A 4,958-nucleotide genomic window follows, 5' to 3' on the forward strand; every position below is an offset into this window, starting at 1 on the left:
GGAATTTCTTTTCATGTTCAATTTGTTACTATAAATGCACTGAAGTCACGTGTCACGCATTTGTTTAATGCTCCCACAAAAAGTGACAAAAATAATTAAATCTATGATGAGAAGACAGTGTTAATTATTGATTTTAAGCTAAAAATACCATGTTTTTTTTATGAAAATTATGGCTTAAGAGAAGAAAAATATAATTTAAACATGGAAAATGTGAGATTTCTTATGTTTATTTGCAATTTTTAGCTTGAAATTTCTACATTGAGGGTTATAAAGTGATAAAGAGGATGAAGAGAAAGAAAAGATGAGGATGAAGCAAAAGGATGAAGAAGAGGAGGAAAGATAAGATTGAAGGAAAAGAATCGAGAACAGGAAAGATGCTTAAATTTATTATCGTTTCCAGCATATTTAATAAAAATTAGTATATTTTTAAGAAATTTTAAGCATAGTTTAAACACTATATTAGAAATTACTATGCAATTTTCCATTTTTAAGCGTACAAACTGATTAATAATAGAAAAATGGAGTTTATAAAGAGCTTTATACGAAAGTTCCTCGTTTTCTTACATTAGAAAGTTAATTATATCATTGAAATAATCATTTTTGAGTGCATAATAATGTTAATTTTGCAGAAATTACATAAAATTATGCCCTCAGAAACAATTGAGATCACTTTTAATTAGCAAAAGATCTCATAAACTCAAAAGCAGAAGTAGAGAAAGTGAAGGGAGTAACACAATGGATATCCATAGGGAGAAAAATTGCAATTTCTATTTATACAAACGTTTTAATTGCTTATTTTTTTATTTGTATAGAAGAAAGTGAAGTGAAAGAATTCTTTTCGAGCTCTTCTGCTGCTAAACACTTGGAAAAAATTGGTGATTCCAAGCGTGGAATCCAATCAACTCCTTCTCTTCTTCGGTTAACCGCATCTAACCAACTTATTGCTAGATGACGGATTTCTCTCTTATTTTTTATTGTAGACACGATCAGATAGATAGAGAAATCACATGACCAGATGGTAAGTAAGTAACTTTAGAAATAACTGAGAAAAAATAACAAGTAAATGTGCCTACTCCCAAAAAACAAATCAAACTTGCTCACTCCTAACTTCATTTCCACAAAGATGCTGCACACTTCATCCTTAAAGAAAACATTCTTCTCTAATTTAATCAGTACTTTTCATATATATTTTTACCTTCTAAACAGCTGATGTTTGTTTATTTTTACATTCCTTTCATCTGCTTTATTCATTATTTTATTATATTTAAATTAACAATCAATTTTAGTGAAGAGTCCTAGAAGATGCTGCAGGATGTCATCTATGTTATCAGCATCACAAGAGGAGAAATTTCTACAAGAACTTTTAGATTTTAATGGTAGAAATTATTAAAAATAATTTGTGTATTAGTGAATTTTAATAGTATATAAGAAATTAATTTCTTTTAAAATAAAATTTACCGTTTCATTTATGTTAAAATCTTGATTTATTTGATGTATGAAGCTAAGAATTGACAGAAACTCGAATGAAGAGAAAGAGACGTAGGAAGTCGTTCAAATATGCAGTAGATGCAAAGTAATAAACGTAGGGAATCGTTTAAGGATAGGAAAGACTCAAGAAATGCATAGAATAAAGAGCAAGAAACGCAGGGAATGGTTTAAAGATGCAGAGCAAGACCCATAGGAAAGCCCTTAAAGATAGAGATGAAGAAAATGCACAGAATCATTTAAAGATGTAAACTGAAGGATAATTATTTAATGAGAAAAAAGATCACTTGCGTACAAAGAAGTAGAAAATTCTAAAAAATTTTAACGAAAATATCACTAACAAGTATAAAAAATACACATACAATATTAGAGATGCGAATGATGCAAAATATTCCTCTTTCATCTCCTGCATCTTCCACATCTCTAGCATCTTAAATATAAAATTTTAAATGAAGATGCGGATATTTTCATAAAGAAAACGATCGATTATATATATATATATATAAAGTCTTTAAATATAAGTAGAGTGAAGAGAAAGAAAGTAAGAAAGGAAATCTTATTTCTACTCTTTCCATCATCTCCCATCCTTCTCTCACCTCACCAGATTTTAAAAATTCATGTTGTTCGGCAGTTTGTCTGACTGTAGAAGAGGAAAAGGAAAAGCAAATACAAGAAAGTTTTTTTTATTTTTTTTATTTTTTTTAACAGGTTAATTCACTTTGTGTATACTCGTGCCATTCGCGGATCGGCTTCTTTCTTTGATCCTCCTTCTCTTAAAAGAAACTCCTGTTGGAGGGATAATCTAATTTCCGAGCGGGGAATGTCCCCGCTGCACGTGACAGAAATATACCCCAGTTTCCGATAACACAACAAGATTGTACACACTGTCACGTGATGAAAGAATCTTAAACGAAGAAATCGAATGAAAGTGATGCGGGATGCGGCACGAGTCGCGTGGATTCGAGCCCTGTTTCTAACATTTAGCGGGCCTCTTTCGGGGGTCACGTGACTCGAGGGTAATTGGTGACGTCACGTGATCAAAATCCTCCACGTGGTTTTTGATCAATTGGCTCACCTGACTTAAAATGAATACGTAACACAGGCGAGGCGATCACGTGATAAAATTAAAATTGAACTTAATTGCTGTAACGAGATCGTCGATTCAAAATTAATCACGTGGCAGGCGTAGAGGGCTAAGTGTAAACACGTGATACACTGAATTATCAAGTGCTTCAACGTGTAAGAGCGTTAGGTTGAAGTAATGGGTTCGAAGTAAGGAAATACAGTTTTAATTCTCGTATCCTAAATTGATAAAGATGCTAGCTCTCAAGTGATGCTGAAGATCATTTTATTGGCAAATTTACGTAATTAACCTTATAATTTTCGAATGAAACTTACAGAAAATTGAGAAAAGGGAGACGAGGAATGGGAGGAACGTCATAATGCCACGTCTGTTCGAATGTAAACACAAGAAAAGAAGAATGTTAATAAAATACTCGTAGATTGGTTGTAGAGAAAATTGCCTTTTCCTCTCTCTCCCTTCTTCTTCTTCGTCTTCCTCTTCCTCGTTTTCTTTGATGAAAGGACACCGCATCCTAAAGAAAAGAATACAATAACACCACCTTTATATAAGGGTGACATGCTTCCGAGAAAAAATATTGACACTACACGATGAAAAAAAGTCTCCCCCCTACTCCAATCTATCTCCTGACCTTACTGTGTCACGTGCCTCGTGTTAATTCCCGTAATCTTTACACACTACTTTAATAACGAATTACTGTTTCTTGACCCTAATTTAAGGAGTACGCGCTAATAAAAAACAAAAAGATTTCAGGGAAATTCACGTGGTAAAAATTAAGGCATTCGAAATCACGTGATGGATTCGAATTCGGAATGCTTGACCAGAATTTACGCACGTGATACCACCAAATTGACGAAATTTGCGTCGCGTGACGGGCTGATGTATTTAAACACGTGACACAATTTAATTAGCCAAGTGTGAGCACGTGACGAGGTGGAGACACGTGAAAAAGATAAAATTTGGGATGAATTTAGTATCATGTGACAGGGTTCACTTTGGGAGAAATTGAAGCACGTGAAAAATCTAAATTCAAATTTAAAAATCTATAATTTTAGAAGTAAATCTGTACATTTTCTCTTATTTCATTGAAATTTTTATATCTCAAAAGATGTAAATTTCATGAAATTATATTGAAATGTCCCCTATTTTACTTAAAAAGCTCGTAAATATCACGAAATTATAGAGAAAACCTTTAATAAACATGCATTTAATTTACGAATTATTATAAGAACCGACAAACAGAACGTATGCCTAGTATTAATAAATGTTTTATCGTTTCTATGCATAAAAACGTATAATAAAGTTGAGAAAACAAACAATTTAACTCGTTTCATGTTATAAAGTTGTATAAAATTCAATTGCACACCTTTTAGAAAGGGCAACTCAAGAAGATAATTAACATCCCTTTAATGTGTTTTACACTTTTTCACATGAAAATTCAAGTTATTTGGCTCTTTATTTATCTTCCAGACAGTTAAACACTTGAATAAATGTTAAAAATATTTACTTTTTATTCCTTTATTAGCATTGAGTGTAAGGAGTTTTCTTGCTACAAAATATTCACTTCTAGCCATTTTTACGCCTTCTAGAAGTGAGAATTCTAGCAAAAAGTCTGCTCTTTTGTATTACAATCCTCTCATTTGATAAATTAGTTTGTACTTTTCTGTCTATCATTATTACTTTCTAAGTGTATAAGTGTATAAAAATGAACGTGTACAGGTTGAAGAAGATGAAAATTTTAGCACAATTCCTTAAAACATCAAAAAAGCATCCTAAAACTTATCTTTAACAACACTTAAAACGTTAATTAAGGAAACTCCATTGTATAAAAAGTGCTAGAAAATTAACCCCTCTCTATAAGGACACAGCATTTTTCTGCAACTTATCAGCATTTTATAAATAAAAAGAAAAAAAATACATTTAACAAACTTAAATTTCGTAAAAAAAAAGAAGAATTTTATTTAAATATTCATGATTTTATATTAAAAAAAATTAAATATTTTAACACTTTTATTGACTCGGGGGTCTTAAAAATTAAAAAAAAAACTAGACTTTTTTCCCTGTATGTGTGAATATTAGTGTGTTTATGGGGTGTTTGGGGTGTGTTTGTGAAGACAAAGTTTTGTTCATCCACTTTGAAGCTTAATAATTCCTGTGCCCTTTGTCCAAAATTTCTGAAATTCGACAGGGATGTTTGTCTATTAGGGGTATCGATGCTGTTAAAGTTGAGAGGTTAAAGGTCAAACGGATGGGGAGATTTTGTTCACTCAATTTGAAGATTAATAACTCCTATTTTGTTCGTCAAAAATTTCTGAAATTTTGCAGGGAGATTTATTTATTGAAGGGATTGATAATGTTAAATTTTGAAGGTTAAAGGTCGAAGGGGTAGAAA

The 4,958-nt window shown here is 31.6% G+C and overlaps 1 long non-coding RNA gene across 1 annotated transcript; it reads left to right on the plus strand.

The window, feature by feature from the left end:
* Positions 1–563: 563 nt before the first annotated feature.
* LOC111627414 lies at positions 564–2,108 on the plus strand. The gene is made up of 3 exons (XR_002757001.1): positions 564–1,018; positions 1,287–1,376; positions 1,502–2,108. It is a non-coding gene; the product is annotated as an uncharacterized LOC111627414 (long non-coding RNA).
* The last annotated feature ends 2,850 nt before the right edge of the window (positions 2,109–4,958 follow it).

Source organism: Centruroides sculpturatus, unplaced genomic scaffold, assembly GCF_000671375.1.
Source record: "Centruroides sculpturatus isolate CEXI.00-Female unplaced genomic scaffold, Cexi_2.0 scaffold1, whole genome shotgun sequence".
Taxonomy (NCBI): domain Eukaryota; kingdom Metazoa; phylum Arthropoda; class Arachnida; order Scorpiones; family Buthidae; genus Centruroides; species Centruroides sculpturatus.